The sequence below is a fragment of the Mesocricetus auratus genome, unplaced genomic scaffold (genome assembly GCF_017639785.1).
Source record: "Mesocricetus auratus isolate SY011 unplaced genomic scaffold, BCM_Maur_2.0 Super-Scaffold_100008, whole genome shotgun sequence".
Classification (NCBI taxonomy): Eukaryota; Metazoa; Chordata; class Mammalia; order Rodentia; family Cricetidae; genus Mesocricetus; species Mesocricetus auratus.
Window position 1 is genome coordinate 73,973,942 of NW_024429192.1, and position 20,932 is coordinate 73,994,873.

At 43.0% G+C, this 20,932-nt stretch overlaps 1 protein-coding gene across 2 annotated transcripts in view; it reads left to right on the forward strand.

Annotated features, from left to right (window-relative positions):
• The window catches only part of Gnb1l (G protein subunit beta 1 like), a 68,981-nt gene that overhangs the window by 11,082 nt on the left and 36,967 nt on the right, over nt 1–20,932 (forward strand). The window contains exon 3 of one of the 2 annotated variants that reach the window (XM_005077509.4): nt 13,690–13,746. The exons of the other annotated variant lie outside the window; for it this stretch is intronic. The gene's annotated coding sequence lies outside the window, so the exon portion shown is untranslated. The remainder of the gene's footprint in view (nt 1–13,689; nt 13,747–20,932) is intronic. 2 annotated transcript variants of the gene reach the window in all.

Here is a 20,932-nt window from a genome sequence, read left to right on the forward strand (position 1 = left end):
TAGAATGAATAGCATCTGCCAAGACTGCAGCCTGCCTGTCCTTCTCATGGAAGATGTTCCAGTGCAGCCCTGGGGTATCTTGTCCTCCAGGGGAAAGAACAGCTGTCACACATCCACACACTGACAGTGGTCAGCCCTGGAGTAAGTGAGGTGAGACAGTGATTGGAATGTTGCCCTCCAGGCCTTGAGGAAGGTGCCAGTTCCCACGTTGGCACTGGGCTGTGGCATCCGTCTTTTTTGCTGTTTTCCTTATCTTCCTGCAGTCCTCCTTGCCTCCCTGCTGCCCCAGAATGCTTCCTGGGTTCTCTATCTTTGAAGCTGCTGCCTCCCTGCCTGCCTGGGTACTTCCCAAGGCAGAGACTGACAGAGGATTCAATGAATCGAAGGTCGCCAGTTGGGGCGTTGACAGATGCCCAGCCATGATACCATTTCTGATTTAATAACCGAATGGGAGGCTGGCCCTTTGTAATAATTAGGGCTAATTACTAAGGAGGTGTTGACAGATGGGCTGAGAGGAAACAAACTACCTTTATCCCGTGGCTTAGAGTCAGATTACTGGCCCAGTGCTATCTGCCCCTCAGAAAGTAGACGCTTCAATCACTCAACGAGGCTTCAAAGGGGAAAGGCCCTGACAATGTTGGGATTTGGAAAGCCGCGATGAAGTACGCCTTTGACTCTGAGTCGCCAAACGGAGCCCCATTCCAGGAATGGTTTCTTTGTGCAGCTTGAGTTACTCCGGCAGACCTGCTTCCCGCGTACTTGGGGCAGGGAGGGGCTGCATTGGCATGGGCAGGGATGTGGCTGGGGCAGGTCCAGCCTCCTGGGACCTTTCCTGGGCTGAGCTGCAACATCTGATGTAGGGAGAAATCCGGTCCCCAGATGCCAGAGCTGGCAACACGTGAACCCTGCCTGGGAGTGTCCAGTTCTTTGTGGGACAGGGAGCACAGCTTTGCTGCAACACGCGGAAGCAGGCCTTGCCTCTATGGAAATGTTCTTGGTGTTATTTATGGCAGGATCACCCTCAGAGGACTTGAGGTCTCTTGCAAGGTTGCTCTAGAGGCAGCTCCCACCCATGTCTTGGGCTCAGAGCCAAGACCACAAAAGTGATTATCTCAGTGACTGAGAAGGCATTGGAAGCTGGTTTCTGATGAGCTGTATGGAATCCATGGTGTCCTGGTCACCCTGGACTTCACAAATGCAGAGGGCCATGCTCAAGTCTGGGTTTTAAGCTGAAACACTGAGCAGCGTGTCGGTTGTCCGGCTGGACAGCTGCAGTGCAACTCCATGGAGGAGGGCATGTGGAACTGGCTATGTGAGCCAGGACACTGGCCAGCGCTGCAGCAGGGGTCAGCTCTGAGCTTCTGGGCTTTGATGCCACTGATTTCTCCCATCAGAGAGGCCTCTGCTCAGACCAGAACTGCTCAGGGTGTGCTTTCTTTGTTCTGGGCAGATCTGCAAGGTGCTGGCAAGCAGGAGGTGGGAGAGGAGGTGGGGGAGCCCACTTGCACCTTCATGTGCATCTCTCCTGTGTGTCTGCATATGACCTTCCTTCAGGCCCACCCCGTTGGTAGATTCTGGGTTCTGAGTCTTTCCCCTCTCTGACAGGTGTCCTGTGCTGATGGGAGAAAGCTAACCTTCTTTCCTGGCATGCTGCTTTGTGTCCAAAGAAAGTGCCTTGTGGGGCTAGGAGATGGCTTGGGGGTTAAGAGCACTGGCTTTTGAAGAAGACCTGGTGTCAGTTCTTAGCACCTGAAGGGCTCTGGTTCCAGAGGTTCCAATGCCCTCTTTTGGCCTCCATGGTCACTGCACACATGTGGTACATATACATACCTGGAGGCAAAACATCCATACACATAAAGTAGGACAACTAGCCAGGTGTGATGGCACACATCTTTAATCCAGCACATGGGAGGCAAAAGCAGGAGGATCTCTGTGACTTGGAACCCAGCCTGGTCTACATAGTGAGTTCTAGGACAGTCAGGGCTACATAGAAAGATCTTGTCTTAAAGGCAACAACAATGTTGTTTTTAGCCAGAAATGTCTAAACAAGAATTAAGTTTTCATCATATAGCAGTGACAAATTAAATAACATTACTATAGTACAAGGAAATGACCCCACATGTATTACATGGTATATTTTATTTTAATATATCCTTCCGGAGAATGGCCAGGTGATCAGGCCCAAGCATGTTATTAAATCCAGGCTGAATGCAGACTGGTTAATTGAACCTAATGTCCTTTTCTGCCCTGGGATCTCTCATTGCATCTCCTTTCTTGTTTCCTTAGCCTGCTGACTCTGACAGTATCCTCTACTTATTGTTGCTAACCTCGGCAGTTCTGAGGCACAGCGTCTGGTGCTTGGATAATGGCCCTCGTTTGCCTCATGGTCACACCAAGGCCGTGGGTAGGGAGGAAGAACACAAGATAAAGTGTGTTTTCACATAAAATCATCAGCGTGTGTCATCCGTGACTCCTCACTGCCAGGGTTGGCCTCGCGTGGCTGGCAGAGGTGGCGCTCCTCAGTCTTCTCCGCTGCAGTTGCTCCTTTCATCCTGCGCTTTGAGAAAGGGAGTCACTGCACACACAGCAAGAGCGTGCAGTGTAGGAGTGAAGCAGCTACCTCAGGGACTCTACCCGGGAGAGCTCTCCAGTTCCTTGTTGACTGAGTTCTCTATCTTCCTCTTCCTCCCACCCCCAGGGCCTGGCACCGTACCCCAGACTGAAATGTGCAATCCTCCTGCCTCAGTCACTCTATGCTTGGCTTCCATTAAATCTGTATCTCAGCATAAATTCAAGTATACTTTAGTAGAATAGCAGTGTTTGTCACACGAGGCTTAACATGACTACAGCTGCATCAGGCTGCAGAAAGCTCCTTCCCTCAACAGCTTGTGATGTGAGGCCCTTCTTGTCTTCTGACCCTAGTAGCCACCAGTCTCCCCTCCCTAGTTCCTTTTTTGCCTTTTCCAGAATGTGGTATAAGCAGAATCGTACATCATGCATCCTTTTACTTACAATAATTTTCTGGAAATTAATCCACACTACTGGATTTGTCAATAGCTTGTTCCTCATTGTAGCCCATTTGCCTGAGGAAGGTCATCTGGCTTATTTTCTGTGTGGAGAGGTTATGAGTGAAACTAAACATCCATGTGTAGCCTTTTGTTCGCAGTTAAGTTTTCATCTCTTAAGACTCTAGAAATGGAACCTCTGGGTCACACTTGGTGTGCATGTTTAACTTTCAAGAAATTGCCACTTTACAGAGTGCTCGCACAGTAACCCTTCTTACCAGCAACAGAGTCCAGTATGCTGCACTCTTGACAGTGCTTGGTTTTGTCTGTTTTTCTTTTCTTACTTTTAGACACTCAATAGGTACTTATTGGTCTTGATTTTTGTCTAATTTGCATCTCCCTGATGGCTATGGGTGAGCAACTTTTCCTGCTTATTTACCATTTGTGCATCTTAATTGGTGTTTTGTGGTTTGTTTGTTTTGAGACAGGGTTTCTCTGTGTAGCCCTAGCTGTCCTGGAACTCACTGTGTAGAACAGGATGGCCTTGAACTTGGAGATCACCTGCCTCTGCCTCCCGAGTGCTGGGGTTAAAGATGTGCACCCCCACCGGGCTTGTGGTTTATTTTTAAATTATTTATTATTATTTTATTTTTGTGTGTATACGTGTTTTGCTCACATGTATGTGTGTGCACCATGTGTGTACCTGACACCTGCAGAAGTCAGAAAAAGGTATTGGATCCCTTGGAGGTGGATTACAGGTGGTTGTGAGCTACTCTGAGGTGCTGGGAACTGAACCCAGGTCCTCTGTAAGAGCAACAAATGCTCTTAATCACTGAGCCATCTCTTTCACCCTTTTTATGGATTCTTAATTGACTTTAATTTTGTTTTAGTTGTTTAAGTTTTAGAAAAATAATGCATTTATATACAATAAGCTGCACATACGTAAGTAACAGCTTGATAGTTTTCAACACCTGGGATAATATGCCACACTGTCTTCAGCACAATGGGTACATTGTCCTGGAAGTTTCCTCCTGCCCCTTTGTATGCAGCTTCCCCCTTCTCTACGCTTCCCTTCCCTAGGTTCCCAGTAGGTCAGTTAGCATTTCCTAGAATTTTATATAAATAGACTCAGCGTATTTACTCTTTCTGATTCTTCTAAGATCCATCCCATTGACTCGTGTCAGCGCTTCCTACCTTTTACAGAACAGTGTGCGTGTGTCCCATTGTGTGGGCGTGTGGCTGTTTGTTCAGCTGTCGATGGATGTTTGGGTTGTTTCCAGTTTGGGACTGTTTTTAAAGAAATGACCAAACTGTATTTCAAAGTGGTTGTACCACTGTATAATCCGTTTATAGAGAGTGGCTGTTTGTGCTGCTTCACATATTTTCCAGGAATTGGTGACAGCTTCTTCCATTTTAGCCATTCTGCTAAGTACATTTTATTATAGTCGTATCTTGCGCTTCTTTAATGACCAAATGACCAAAAATACTGTGTTCTCATGCTTTTATTTGCCAATCACTTGTTTTATGGTAAAGTGTTTGTTTAAATTTTTTACTATTTTTAATTTTGTTTAAATATGTCTTGTTATTGCCTTGTTTGAAAAAGTTAAAATCCGTTTTGCTGTTGTTTTTTACTATTTTTCTGCAGGGGCTCTCTATATAGCACAGGCTAGGCCCAAACTCAGGATCGGCCTCCAGAGTGTTGGGATTACAGCTGTGTGCTACCCTGCCAACTAAGAAAACTCTTTTTATTTGTGCTGGTAATCAAACCCAGGGTCTCCTGGTAGAGTCTTGCAGGGTAGGCAAGTGCTGTAACACCAAGCTTCAGCATCAGCGTTTTATTTGTTAGTTTTTCATTTTGTCTTAGGCTGGCTTATCACTCACTGAAGTTCATTCTGACCTTGAACTCTGACCCCGTCCTCTGTACCAGCCTCCTGAGTGTTAGGAGTACAGACATGTGGCACAATGGCTGGGACATGCTTAAAACTGAAAAGGACATTTTATTTATTTGCCTATTTATTATTTATTTTGTGTTTGTGTGTGTGTTTTCACACACATACTACCATTTATGTATGCTAGCCCAACCGTTTTTTAATATACAGTATGTAAATTCTACTTTTCCACCTCAGGATCAAGCTTACATCTATTCTACCGTTGAACTACATCATATCTCAGCATATGGATTGTTTATCAGGTATACCAATACATGATTTGCAGGTATTTTCCCCAGATGATTATCTTTTTACTTTCTTATAGTGTTTTTTTTTTGAATTTTTCATGACTTGGGCTGGAGAGATGGCTCAATGACTAAGAGCTGTTGTTGCTCTTGCAGAGGACCTGGGTTCTCCCCCCAGCACCTACCTTCTCAGGAGGCTCACAACTGCATGTAAGGCCACAGCTCCAGGGAAAAGCACGTGCAAGGGCACAGACAAACACGCATGCACACACAAGTAAATACTCAAAAACTTCCATGTAACTTTAGAGATAATTTATTCCTATTTGTGTATGTGTGTGTCGCAGGTGTACCAAGTCCCTGCCTAGCTGGGGTTGCAGGTGGTTGTGAAAGATACAGGCAGTTTTGAGCTGCCTGTTACAGGTGCTGGGAACCAAACTTGGATCTTCTGGAAGAGCAGTGAGTTCTGTTTAAGTGCTAGGCCATTTCTCCTGCCACCTTAGTATCTTTTGCTTTTGCTTTTGTTGTTGTTGTTTTTGAGACAGAGTCTCACAGTGTAGTCCTGGCTGTCCTGGAATTCTGTAGACCAGTCTGTCAAGAGATCCTCTTACCTCTGTCTCCTGAGAGCTGGGATTAAAATCATGTGCCGCCACCACCCCTCAGTGTATATGCTTTTGTAATGGTGAGTTCTTTGCTATTTTTTTTCCAGGATTCTTTTGTTGTTGTTTTGTTTTGTTTTTGTTTTTTGAGATAGGGTCTGACGGGGTAGCTTTGGCTGGCCTGGAATGTTTTATGTAGGCCAGGCTGATCTTGAACTCAGAGAGATCCACCTACCTTTGCCTCCTGAGTGCTGAAATTAAAGGTAGGGGTCACCACACCTGGCTTTTTTTTTCCTTTGGGGCTTTTAGATCTTATTTTCATGAGGATATTGGTTTGTGTATTGGGGACTACCTCTCACCTCATAAGGTTAGTTAAGAACTGCTATTGTTGTTGTTATTATTATTATTATTAATTGTTAATCTTGGTTTTCTGGAAGACACTGTTTAGAACTAGTGTCATGTCTTCTTATGTTTGGTAAAATGAATCAGATGATCACAATGGGCTGGATTACTGTGTGTGTTTTGTTTTTGCAAGGATTTGAGCAGAACATGTAGCATGTGGGTTAGTGGTAAGAGTGTCTGCCTCGATTTTGTAGCAGGTCCTGGGTCCTACTCTCAGTGCTGCAGAACAAAGCAGAGCTCACAGGGCAGCTGCTGCCTTCAGTTGGTACAGCCCCATCTCAGCAGCTTTTTATAGACTAGATTCTGTGGGCTAGAGTGTCCCCATTTCTCAGTGTTTGGTGGCTAGTGTTTGATTTATTCCTTCTCCCTTTATTTTATTTACGTATTTATTGTTTTTTTTTTTTTTTTTGAGACAAAGTTTCTCTGTGCGACTATCCTGGCTATCGTGGAGCTCTCTCTGTAGGCCAGGCTGACCTTGAATTTACAGCAACCCGCCTGCCTCTGCCTCCTGAGAGCTGGGATTAAAGGCTGCTTCTCTCTTTTAACGTTGATCAGGAGGAATCTGCCCATTTTATTTGCCTTTTTAAGTTGCCATATCCAGTTCTGTTGGTCTTCTTGACTTGTGCTGTTCTTTATTTCATTTATTTTCTCTCTAATACTACTCTTTAATCTCTACTTCTTACTCCCTGGTTGTTTTGATTTTCTGCAAGGACTATTTCTGGTTTTCTAAAGTGAAAGCTAAAGTTACTGATTTGGAATTTGAAGACTATGGCTAGCTCCTTCCCCTGTGTCTCTCTGAGGCAGGATCTTACTATGTAGCTCTGGGTAGCTTGGAACGTACTTTTTAGTTCAGGCTGGCCTCCAATTTATATGCTCCTCCTGCTGCCTCAGCCTTCCATGTGCTGAGAGTGTAGGCATGTTAACCATGCCTGGCTTGGAGGCTGTTCTTATGTTTTTCATTGCACGTACATACTGTATGTATATTTAGGCCCGTGTGTGCCATGGTTCACATGTGGAAGTCAGTTCAGCCTGTGGTGGTTAGTTCTCTCCTTTTACTGTGTGGGTCCCAGGAATGGAACTCAAGTCATCAGGTTTGGTGGCAAGTATCCTTAACTGCGGAGCCATTGTCTGTCCCCTTTCTTCTTTTCTAGTGTTGTCTTTTAATGCTCTAAGTGTGCTTGTAGAAGAGAGATGTTGGCCACATGAGTTGCCTTTTATTCACTGTCCCTACACAAAGGAGACATAGACTGGAGTGATTGGCAGTGTCCTCTGGAAGGAATGGAAACAACAGGATCCCTGCAGGACACAAAACCAAAGCCAACCTGCTTGCGAGGAGCTCTCAGAGTTCCTGTTGTCTCTGTAGACAGACTTCCATAGCTCTCACAGAGCTTGAGGTATTTAGAGAGTTGTCTGGAGTTCATAGAGCTGTCTGTCATGCCATAGAGTAAGAGCTCACATTTTTACACCCTCCACATACTATGACCTAAATATCTGTGGCTTTGGGCCATCAAAAGTCTAACTCTTCCTCTAAGTGCATCTCCCCCAGAGACAAGCAGATGCTGTGTATCTCTTCTTGAGGGTCTACAACTATTCCATCACACTCATGATCATCTGCAGTACCACAGCCCCAGCTCCTGAAAATATAGACCTAGCAGAAATGTCAAGACTCTGGCTTCTAAACCAATGTGGTACCCCATGCCCCAGAGAACAGACTGGAAACTGACATATAACCACAAGCCTGAAATACCTGTGAACACTTGTGCATGACTTGATAGCCGATCAGGTGGCAGCCTCACTCTGCCTCTGTGAGCCAGCTGACCAACCCACAGTGCCCCCAAGTACACAAACCTAGTCTGACAGCCCCACCCACTGGAGAGCCTGCTACATAGCCACCAGTCTGTGGCTCAACAGTCTGCCAGGCAACAGCTTTATTCCTAGCAAAGCCATACCACACAACTGCATCACTGACACCCACAGGCTGGACCATTGACACAACCAAGTATATTACCAATGAGCATCACAGTTAAAGAAACTACACTAACGTGTCCACTTGGAATCTAAACTAGCAATATGCCAACTGATAGGTAGCTCCCATTGACCAGAAAACATCTCTCGTGGGAAAAGGATCTATCAGTAAAGTTGAAATAGGTAGCTTCGCTACTTGTTTCTTGTGTAAAGCCACATGTTGAAAGTGAAGGAATAGGAAAATATACTTAATGCCAATAGAAAACCCTTTAAGAAAATGAAGATTAAGCCAGGTGGTGGTGGCACACGCCTTTGATCCCAGTGCCTGGGAGGCAGAGGCAGGTGGATCTCTGTGAATTTGAGATCCACAAATTGGTCTACAAGAGCTAGTTCCAGGACAGCCTCCAAAGCTACACAGAGAAACCCTGTCTTGAAAAACTAATAAATAAATAAATAAATATTAAAAAGAAAACGAAGCCGGGCCGTTGGTGGCGCACGCCTTTAATCCCAGCACTCGGGAGGCAGAGACAGGTGGATCTTTGTGAGTTCGAGACCAGCCTGGTCTACAAGAGCTAGTTCCAGGACAGCCTCCAAAGCCACAGAGAAACCCTGTCTCCAAAAACCAAAAATAAAATAAAATAAAAATAAAATAAAAAAGAAAACGAAGATCATTATATAATGATGAAAAGTTTCACTTCATCTGTTGATAATGCATTTTTCCAGTGCAGCACCACCCAACTACATAAAGCAAATGTTACTGTGTCTAAAGGGATTAGAGATAGGATATCACACAGTGATAGCTGGGTTGTCAGCATCCCAGGGGACAAATTACCCAGGATCAAACAATAAATAAAACACCAAAGTGTAGACCAAATAGATTGGTATACACAGAACATTCTGCCTGGCTCAAATCCTTTAAAGCTGAAAGAAAGGAATTCTTCCAAGCTCATTGTATGAGACCAGTATTCACAGCAAACCACAGACTGTACCTAATGAATGAATGAATGGGCGTGTGAAAATGTTAACAAGCTGGGCGGTGGTGGCACACACCTTTAATCCCAGCACTTGGGAGGCAGAGGTAGGCAGATCTCTGTGAGTTCGAGGCCAGTCTGGTCGACAGAGTGAGTTCCAGGACAGTCTCCAGAGCAATACAGAGAAACCCTGTCTCAGAAAACAAAAACAAAACAAAAAAAATGTTAACAAGGCAAGCCAGCTGAGAGACTTGCTTTTTTTTCTTTTTTGAGACAGGGTTTCTCTGTGGCTTTGGAGGCTGTCCTGGAACTAGCTTTGTAGACCAGGCTGGTCTTGAACTCACAGAGATCCGCATTCCTCTGCCTCCTGAGTGCTGGGATTAAAGGCGTACGCCACCAACGCCCAGTGGGGCTAGCTTTTTTATTTACTTTATTGTGTGTGTGTACCTGTACAGGTTTCCACAGAGGTCGGAGGTGGACATTGGATCCCTTGGTGTTAGAGTTACAGGTGTTTGTGAGCCACCCCAGTGTAAGTGCAGGGATATGAACTCTAGCCTTTCAATGGACAGTAAGCACTCTTTACCACTGAGCCACCTATCCAGCCCTCTTTTTTTTTTTTTTTTTTTTTTGAAATGGGTCTCTTACTACCCTGAATAGGACAGGATGGCTGGCCAGTGAGCTCCAGGGATCAGCCTGTCTCTGCCTCCCCAGCATTGGATTGCAAATGTACACCACCAGCTGAGATATCTGAAGTCCTAGCCAGCTGAGTTTTCTTTTTATTACATCCCAATCACAGTTTCCCTTCTCTCCATTCCTCCCAGGCCCCTGCTCCCCCCCTTCCCCAGATTCACTCCTTCTGTTTTCCCTTCAGAAAAGAGCAAGCCTCCCAGGGATATCGATCAAATATGGTATAACAAGTTACACTAAGACTAGGCATAAACCCTCATATCAAGGCTGGAAGAGGCAACCCAGGAGGAGGAAAAGGGTCCCAAGAACAGACAAAAGAGTCAGAGACCCCCCCCACTCCCACTGTTAAAGTCCTACAAGAAACACTGAGCCCTACCACCATTACATGTATACAGGAGACCTGGCTCAGATCCATACTGGCTCCATGATTGTCCATTCAGTCTCTGTAGGCCCCTGTGAGTCCTGCTTAGTTGATTCTGTGGACCATGTTCTCATGGTGTCCTAGACCAATGTGGCTCCTACAGTCCTTCCTCCCTGTCTTAGTTAGGGTTCTATTGCTGTGAAGACCATGACCACAGCAACTCTTATAAAGGAAAAACATGTAATTGGGGTGGATTACATTTTCAGAGGTTTAGTCCGTTATCATCATTGTGTGATACAGTGGCATGCAGACTGATAGTACTAATCTTGGCCTGCAGGCAACAGGAAGTGGTCTGGGATACTGGGTGTGGCTTAAGTTTAGGAGACTTCAAAGCCTAACCTCCAACAAGGCCACACCCACTCCAGCAAAGCCACACCTTTTTTTTTGTTTGTTTTACGAGACAAGATTTCTGTGTATTGTTTTGGAGGCTGTCGGTCAAGCCTGATTTCGAACTCACAGAGATCCGCCTGCCTCTGCCTCCCGGGTACTGGGATTAAAGGCGCGTGCCACCACCGCCCGGCTAAAGCCACACCTTCTGCTAATAGTGCCCCTCCTTATGAGTTTATGGAGGCCAACTACTTTTAAACTACTACATTCCCTTCTTCCATGGGGTTCCCAGGCTCCACCTAGTGTTTGGCTCTAGGTCTCTGCATCTGTTTCCAACTGTTGCTGGATGAAGCCTCTTTGATGACAGGCTAGGCTCTCATCTATGATTTTATGATTATAATAGAGTATCATTAGGAGTCATTTTACTGGCTTTTTTTTTTTTTGCCAGTCATGTTTGGCTCTATCCTGGGTCTCTGGGTCATCCAGCCTCTGGGTCCTGGCCCTCTAGGCAGTGTCAGGCGTGGACTCCCTCTCATGATATTAGTCTCAAGTTGTTTGGCCACTCCCATAAGTTCTGTGCCACTATTGATTGCCCCAGCACATTTTGTAGGCAGAACAAATTATAACTCAAAGGTTTTGTGACTAGATTGGTGTCCCAGTCCCACCGCTGGTAGCTTTTCCTGGTTACAGAAGATGGCTCATTCAGGCTCCATATACCCTATTACTAGGAGTCGTCATCAGAGTCACCCTCATGGGTTCCAAGGAGTTCCATTGCACTAGCATTCTACAGTACCCTCAAATCCCCCCAATTCCATTCACATCTCCCAGAACTTTTTCCCTCCATTTACCCATCCCTCTTGTTCCCATCCCCACCCGCTCCACTCCACCCATAAAATCTCTGTTATCCCCCTTCCCAGGGAGATCCATGAATTCCCCCAGCCCTCCTTTTTCCTTAGCCTCTCTGGGTCTGTGGTAGCATGGTTATCATTTACTTTATAGCTAGTAAACACTTATAAGTGAATACACATCATGTTTGTCTTTCTGGATCTAGGCTATCTCATTTAGGATGATTTTTTTTCTAGTTCCATCCGTTCGTCTGCCAGTTTCATGATGTCATTTTTTTTTTAGCAGCTAAGTAATACTCTATTGGGTAAATGCATCACATTTTCTTTATCCATTCTTCAATTGAGGGACATCTAGATTGTTTCCAGGTTATGACTATTACAAATAAAGATGCTATAAATGTTGTTGAGCAAGTGTCCTTGTGGTACATGCCCAAGAGTCATCCAGCTGGGTCTTGGGGTAGATAGAGCTTAATTTCCTGAGGAACTTCTACACCGATTTACGTAGTGGCTGTACAAGTTTGCACTCCCACCACCAATGGAGGAGTGTTCCCCTTGCTCCATATCCTCACCAGCACTTGGGTTTTTTATCTTAGCCATTTTGACAGTTGTAAGATGGAATCTCAGAATAGTTTTGGTTTGCATTTCCCCGATGGTTAGGGGTGTTGCACATTAAGTGCTTCTTAGTCATTTGAGATTCCTGTGTTGACAATTCTCTATTTAGATCTATACCCCATTTTTAATGGGATTATTTGGTTTGTTGATATCTAGTTTGTTGAGTTCTTTATATATTTTGGATAGTAGCCCTCTGTTAGATGTGGAGTTTCCCATTCTATAGGCTGTTGTTTTGTCCTGTTGACAGTATCCTTAGCCTTACAGAAGCTTTTCAGTTTCTTGAAGTTCCATTTACTAATTGTTGATCTTAGTTGTTGAACAGACTTATTGATAGTCTGTTCAGGAAATTGTCTCCTTTGCCAGTGCATTCAAGGCTATTCCCCAGTTTCTACTATATCAGTTTCAGAGTATTTGGTTTTATATTGCAGTCTTTGATCCACTTAGACTTGAGTTTTGTGCAGGGTGATAAGTTCTACATGCAGACATCCAGTTTGACCAGCACCATTTATTGAATGTAAAGAGAAGCCTTCCCACCAGCCTGGTTCCAGAGACGCATCAGTCCCAAATAAACACACAGGAGACTATATTAATTATGAAGCTGTTGGCCTTGCTTGTTTCTTACTGGCTAGCTCTGACTTGAGTATTTATCTCATAACTGTTAATCTACCAGAGAAGTTTCTGGGCTTCTTATCCCTATGGAGGTTACATCTTGACTCCCTGTCTTTCTCCTACCCAGAGTCCTCCTGGACTCCTAGCCCCACCTACCTTGCTTCCCTATTGGCCAACAGTACTTTATTGACATATACACAGGACTTCCCCAACAATTTGAAGATGCTTTCTTTTTTCCATTGTATATTTCTGGCTTCTTTATAAAAAAAAAAAAATCAGGTGTCCATAGATGTGTGGATTTAGTCTTAGTCTTTTATTCAATTCCATTGATCAATGTATTGATTTATGCCAGTACCATGTGGTTTTTATTACGATAGCTGTGTAGTAGAGCTTGAAATAAAGGATAGTGATACCTCTGAAAATTCTTTTATTGTACAAGATTGTTTTAGCTATCCTGGGTTTTTTATTTTCATATGAAGTTGAGTATTATCCTTCCAAGGTCTATAAAGAATTGTGTTGGAATTTTGGTGGGGATTTCATTGAATTGGTTGCTTTTGGTAAGATTGCCATTTTTACTGTATTAATCATGCCTATCTATGATCATGGGAGATCTTTCCATCTTCTGATAGCTCCTTAAAAGAATTGAGGGGGGGCACGGGAGGAAGGGAGGGAATGGGAGAGGGACCTGGAACTGACTTGTGAAGCAACCTTGTTTCTTATCTAAATTTAAACTGGAAATAAAATTAAATGTGTTTTTACCTCTAAAAAAAAAAAGAATTGAAGTTTTTGTTGTACAAGTCTTTCACTTGCCTGGTTAGAGTAACCCCAAGATATTTTATGTTATTTGTGGCTATTGTGAAGGGTATTGTTTCCCTGATTTCTTTCTCAGCCCATTTGTTATGTCCCCTTTTTGTTTTGATTTTGTTTATTAATCAAAAGAGATGGGAAAGGAGACTTCATACTCAAAGGAAAAATCCATGAAGATGATCTTTCAGTTCATAACATCTGTGGCCCAAACACATGGGCACGTCTCAATACATATAAGAAGATTAAAGTAACTCCCTGTATCCTTTCAGACCACCACAGATTAAAGCTGGATTGCAACAACACAAAGTCTACTGAACAACTCTCTAGTAAGTAAAAACCTGGGTTAAGACAGAAATAAAGAATTAAAGACTTCCTAGAAGTCAATGAAAATGGATGCACAACACACCCCAGCTTATGGGGCACAATGAAAGTGGTGCTGAGAGGAAGTTGATAGCACTAAGTGCCTGCGTAAGTAAGGTGGAGAGATCTCACACTAGCACATCTCTTGATTAATTTTGATTTGAAGCCTATTTTGTTAGATATCAGAATGGCTGCAGCAGCTTGTTTCTTTCTTAGGTCCATTTGCTTGGAAAGTCTTTTTTCCAACCCTTTACTCTGAGGAATGTCTGTCTTTGATATTGAGGTGTGTTTCTTATATGCAGTGAAAGGATTATAATGTTTTCATATCTATTCTGTTAGTCTGTGTCTTTTTATTGGGGAATTGAGTCCATTGATATTGAGAGATATCAATGACCAATGATTGTTAATTCCTATAATTTTGGTGATGGTGATGGTGGTGGTGATGGGTGTTTTTCACTTTTGGTTTTGCTGGTGTAAGATTATTTATTTCCTGTGTTTTGTGGGTATAGTCAACCTCCTCAGGTTGGAGTTTTCTTTCTAGTATGTTCTGTAGGGCTGGATTTGTAGATAGATATTGTTTGAATTTTACTTTATCATCTATGGTGATTGAAAGTTTTGCTGTGTATAGTAGTCTAAGTTTGCATTCATGGTCTGTTAGAGTCTACAGGCCCTTCTGGCTTTTAGAGTCTCCATTGGGAAGTTGCATGTAATTCTAATAGGTCTACCCTTACATGTTACTTGCTCTTTTCCTTATAGCTTTGACTATTCTTTCTTTGTTCTATGTGTTTAATGTTTTGATTACTTATGAAGACAGGAGACTTTCTTTTCCAGTCCACTCTATTTGGTGTTCTATATGCTTCTTGTATCTTTATAGGCATCTCCTTTTTTAGGTTAGGAAAATTTTCTTCTATGATCTTCTTGAAAATGTTTTGTTGGCTTTTGAGCTGGGATTCTTATCCTTCCTCTATTTCTATTATTCTTAGATTTTTGTCTTTTCATAGTGTCTCAGGTTTCCTGGATGTTTTGTGTCAAGAATTCTTTTAAACATTTTAAAAATTATTTTTGCATTTCAATTCCAGTTCCCCCCATCTCCTCTTTTCAATGCTTAATTCTCTTTTCCATGCCTTGTATTCTGTTGGTGATGCTTGCGTCTATAGTTCCTGTTCACTTACCTAGATTTTTCCATTTCCAGAATTCCTGCAGTTCATGTTTTCTTATTTCCATTTTCAGGTCTTGAGCAGTCTTATTTGTTTCCTTCAACTGTTTGTTTTTTCTTGCCTTTCTTTATAAAAATGTATTCATTTCCTTTAATTTATTGTTTGTCTTTTCCTTGATTTCTTTAAGGGACTTACTCGGTTCTTCTTTAAGGACCTCTGTCATCTTTATAAGGTTGGCTTACAGGTCTTTTTCTTGTGCTTCAGCTGTGTCAAAATGTTCAGGGCCTGCTGTGGTAGGATAGCTGGGCATTAGTGGAGATGTATTGTCTTGGCTGTTATTGATTTGTATTCTTATAAATCTGGTGTCTGGACGTCTGGGTTTGGGGTGATTATAGATCTAGGTATCGATATCTGAGTTTGTTTTTGTTGGACAGGTGATTTGTTCCTTTGTTTCTGTTTCCTCTCCGGTCTTCTGGTCTGTGTGGTCTAGAGTTCTGGTCCAGCAGGGAGTCTCTACATGTTTGCCTACCTGTACTTTTGGCTGTGTGACCTGAACTTGAGCAGGGAATGTCCACCTGCACTTGAGTAGAGACATAGCAGTAGGGGCAGAGCGAAGTGGATTGGATCTTTGGGAACTGAACTGAGGGAGTGGGATATTTCTGTAGGTAGTCAGCTTACCTGTTCGTCAGTTGCTGATTTTTAATGGAAGCACCAAAAATGTGCACTGGAAAAATGACAATCTCTTTAGGTAAATAGGACTTGGAAAATTGGACATCTCTATACAGAGAATAAAACTAAGTACTGTGTCTCTTGTCATGTATTAGTCAGAAAATTAATGTATAAAAGAAAGGGGTGCCAGTCCTAGGTCAGACACCAGTTGTTGGGGCTTGAGGAGTGCCTGGTGGAAGTGATGGAGAGCATGTAGCAAAGCAAAGGAAGAGGCTGGGGTTCCACAGTCCTGCCCTGGGGCGCGCCCCGTGGTGACCTAAGGGTCTCCCACTGGGTCCTAGCTCCTAAAGGTTCCAATACCTCCAGTAATAGCACTCTGAAGACAAAGTCTTTAGTGAGATGCATGTGAAATCTGTACATCTTTTGTTGTTTTTTATGAATTATTATCTCGTGTATATGGGTGTTTTCCTGAATGTGTGCCTGGGCACCATGTGCATGCGTGCCCGTGGGGGGCAGAACATCTTCTGGGACACCGGGTCCCGAAACTGGAGTTACAAATGTTTGTGAGCCATCTTGTGAGTTCTGGGAACCAATGAGACATTGACAGACCAAGAAGAGGGGGGACGTTGAAGAGGTGGCGCTTGGTGAACAACAGGGTAGCTGATTGATGATAGTCTATTTTGAAATAGCTAGTAGAAAAGTCTTTGAATGCCGGGCAGTGGTGGTGCACACCTTTAATCCCAGCACTCGGGAGGCAGAGGCAGGCGGATCTCTGTGAGTTTGAGGCCAGGCTGGACCGACAGCCTCCAAAACAATACAGAGAAACCCTGTCTCGTAAAACCAAAAAAAAAAGAAAAAGAAAAAGAAAAAGAAAAGTCTCTGAATATTTTCCAATGCAAAGAAATGATGACTGTTTAAGCTGGTGGATGTGCTGACTACCCTGATCTGATCATGGCTTCATGTGTGAATGTTTGAAATGTCACACTGTGCCCACAGATAAACACAGTTGCTGATTCAAAATGAGGACATGTATGAGAAATTTGTGTGGGTATGGTACTGGGGATCTAGGCAAGTGCTCTACCGCCGAGCTCCGCCCTAGTCTACAAATGTCCCCCTAAGTCAGCGGTTCTCAGACTTCCTAACATGCTAGGCAAGTGCTCTACCACTGAGCTACACCCTAGTCTACAGACCCACGGTTGAGAACCATTGCTGTAAGCAGTTTTAACTGCAATTACAAATATCTTTATGTTGCATTTTCATCTTTATTCGGTTTAGAATTTTTCTGATTTCTCTCCAGACATCCCCCCCCCCGATTTTGTATTCAAATATTTGGAGATTTGCTTTTTTGTTGCTGATTTCCAGTTAAGTTCAATGTTCAAAGAATAGACTTTTTATAATTTTGATTGTTTGAAATTTGCTAAGGATTATTCTGTGACCCAGGATAAGGACTGCCTTAGTCATGTTCTACATGCATTGAGCTGTTGGATGAAATTGTATGTGTATACCTTGTCAGGGGGATGGATAAGCTGACTCAGCTCTCCATGTGCTTGCAATAGCATTTTTAATAGTTTTATTAAATTTATTTTGTGTATATGCACATGTGCATTATGTCACAATGCATGTGGAGGTCAGAGGGCAACTTTGTGAAGTTGCTTAGCTTCTATCATATGGTGTCTTAGTTAAGGCTTTTATTGCTATGTATTATAATAATATGTAATTGGCCTTAATTAGGTCTATTTTTTTACTTTTCCTCCTTTAGATTTTGTTCCCTTCTTCCTTTCCTACCTTTTGTTATTTTATTTATTTGTTTATTATTATTTTTTATAATGTATATGTGTGTTTTGTCTCTTTTATGTCTGTGTACTTTGTGGTACCCTTCAAGGCCAGAAGAGGGCATCATATCCCTTGGAACTAGAGTTGCAAATGGCTGTCAGCTGCCATGTTAGGTTCTGGGAATCGAACTCAGGGCTCTACAAGAGCAGCCAGTGCTCATTACTGCTGAGCCATCTCTCCTGTACCATCTTTTTTTTTTTTTTTTAAGATTTTGATAGTCTCCGGTATTCTAATTTTTGTTTGTTTGTCTGTTTGTTTTTCTGAGACAGGGTCTCTCTCCATAGCTCTGGCTGTCTTGAAACTCATGCTGGCCTCAAACTCATAAAGATTCATCTGCCTCTGCCTCCCGAGCACTGGGATTAAAGGGGTGGGCCACCGTGCCTAGGTAGGTATTCTAATTTTTTATTTTGTTTTTGGCTGTGTTTTTAATTAATATATACCTAGTTAATATTTTTATTAGAATATATTAATTATGCATAGTAGTAGGTTTCATTATGACATTCTCATACATATCCATAATGTGTTTTGAAATATTCAGCCCCCATTACTCTCTCTTGTCTTGCTTACCCCACTGATCACTTTCTTCTTTCCACCTAGCCTTCCTTCTTGTGTGTGTATGTGTGTGGGGGTGAGCATGAGTGAGGGATTATTTATAGGGTATGTGTATGTGTGTGTGTGCGTGTGTGAGCATGAGTGAGGGATTATTTACAGGGTCGTGTGTGTGTGAGTGTGTGTGTGTGTGTGAGCATGAGTGAGGGATTATTTACAGGATCATGTGTATGTGTGAGCATGGGTGAGGGATTATTTATAGGGGTATATGTGTGTGTGTGTGGGTGAGGGATTATTTACAGGATCGTGGGTACCTTACCAGTGGTTATTCTAGTAATGAAAAGTTTCCCTCCCTCCCCCAGTAATTTTAAACTGCTTCAGAAAGAGGTAGACCCTCATGACTTCCTTCTCTCTTCTGTGACAAGATGCTGATGGGCCCAATGTTGTGCAGATAATCACAGCTGCAATAAGTTCAAGAGTGTCACGGCCAGAAGATAGCATTCTATGACACTGCCTCATCCTTCAACTCTTAGACTTTTTCTGTCCTCTCTGTGTGAGTTCCCTGAATCTTGGAGGGCCTGAGATCGCCTCTTTAGGGCTGAGCATTCAACAGTCATTGCTCTCGTCACTTGGACCGGTTATGATGAGCCTCTGCAGTTATTGCTGACACTCGGAAGAGAAGCTTCTGTGACTAAAGCTGACAGCAGTGCTGATGTACACATAGTTATTTAGAATGCAATGTGATAGCCACATCATGTCCAGTTAGCAAGAAGATAGCTGCAGCTTGCCCACTGGGGCCTGTGATTTCCCCAGCCACAGGCTGTTCACCAGATAGATGTCCAGACATGAGTTTCCTCCTGTGTAGCAAACCTCAGTTCTGTAGAAAGCAGTTGCCTACACAAGTGTGCTATGGGCACATCATGTCTAGCAGGGCGTGCATCTGAGTAAGACAGCTGGCCCCTAACAGCCTATAGAAGTCTCAGCATTGTGAGTGTTAGCTGTTGAAGAACCTTCTCAATTCCAGTTTGATTTCCTTATGTCCTGGGAGTGGGGGTACATGGTATTTTCAGCAATAGGGTCTTACCATCTATCATAGTTTGAAGAAGAATGACCACCAGTGGCTCATATAATTGAATGCTTAGTCACCAGGGAGTGGAACTCTCTGAAAGGATTAGAAGAATTAGGGGGTGTGGTTTGTTGGAGGAAGTGTGTCACTGGGGGTGGGCTTTGAGGTTTCAAACGCCCATGCCAGACCCAGTCTCTCTATCTACCTATGGATTGGGATATTGATACTTCCCCAGCACCATGTCTGCCTACATGCCGCTGTACTTCCCACCATGGTGATAATGGATTAGCGCCTGAAACGCAAGCAAGCCCCAGTTAAATGCTTTCTTTTCTATGAGTTGTCTTGGTCATGGTGTCTCTTCACAGCAGTAGAGCAGTGACACCATAGAGTTCTGGTTGGTAACCAACCACAGTGGCAACTCCATGTATTGTTTTGGGGACCCAGGGGACTTCCCTGACCAACAATGTATAAGATAGCTCACCTCTGGAACTAAGATTTTCATTTATGAATTCTAGGAGCAGCTTTACCTACCCATTTAGGGTACCTTTTTTTTCCTCATTTACTTAGTTATGTTGTGTGGAAGTTGTGGCATGCTGCTGCTATGGCCTGCATGGGGTTCAGAGGACAACTTATGGGAGCTGATTCTCCACCATTGGGTCCCAGGAATTGAACTTGGGTCGTCACTTGGCAGCAAGGGCCCTTACTCTATTGAGCTGTCTCTGATTTTAAATTTGCTTCATCAGATATCAGGTCTCCTCGTGACTTTTTTGTATTTCCTTATTTTGAGTGACCCCCCTCCTCCTCTTTTTTTTTTTTTTTTAGTTTGGAGTTTTGGGGTTTTTTTGTTTTGTTTTGTTTTAATTACAGTTTCATCCTTGCTATTTGCTATAGATATGTTTAAAATATTTACCTTTTCTTGGTTTTTACCTTGGTACTAAATGTGAAATAAAAGTTTTTAATGTTTGCCCTTTATGATTTAATGAATTTGATTGGTGTCTGCTGTACTTTTACTCTCAATGTTTATTGACTTGGGTGATACCTGAATTTTTTTTCCCTTTCTTGAGTTAGGTTAGCTAAGGGCTTGCTGATTTTGTTTACCTTTTCAAAGGACTGGCTCATTTTATTGTTTCTTTGTAGTGATTTTGTTATTGTTATTTCCATTTCATTAATTTTGCCCTGACCTTGATTATTTCTTTCTGTTTACTCCTCTTAGGTTTGGCTTGTTCTTGTTTTTCCAAGCCCTAAGATACACCATTAAGTTATTTGAGATCTCTCTGTGTCTTGTTTTTTGTTTGCTTGTTTGTTTTGGTTTTTCGAAACAGTGTTTCTTTGTGTAGCTTTGTAGACCAGGCTGGCCTCGACTCACAGAGATCCACCTTCCTATAGATATGCCTCCTAAGTGCTGGGATCAGAGGCCCACCACCACCTGGTCTCAGATTTTTTTTTTAAATGTAGGCACTTAACAGCTATGAAATGCTCTGTTAGTACTGCATTCATTGTTAATTCATATATTATCTTTTAATTTTCATTCAATTCTAGGGCTTTTTAAAAATTTCCTTCTTGATTTCCACAGTGACCTATTCATCATCCAGTACTGTGTTGTTCAATCTCCCTGAGTCTGTGAATTTCCTATATTTTCTCTTGTTGACTTCTAGTTCTATTTCCTTGTGGTGAGATAGGACATAAAAGGTAATTTCAGTTTTCCTGTGTTGCCAGCACTTGCTCCGACCGATGGGGGTTGTCCTTCTGTATGCTGTGAATATGTTCCTCATATTGGCTGATGAATAAAGTTGTTTTGGCCAATGGACAGGCAGGAAGTATTGGTGGGGCTACCAGACTTGGAGAGGCTGGAAAGAGGAACAGAGTGGAGTCACCAGA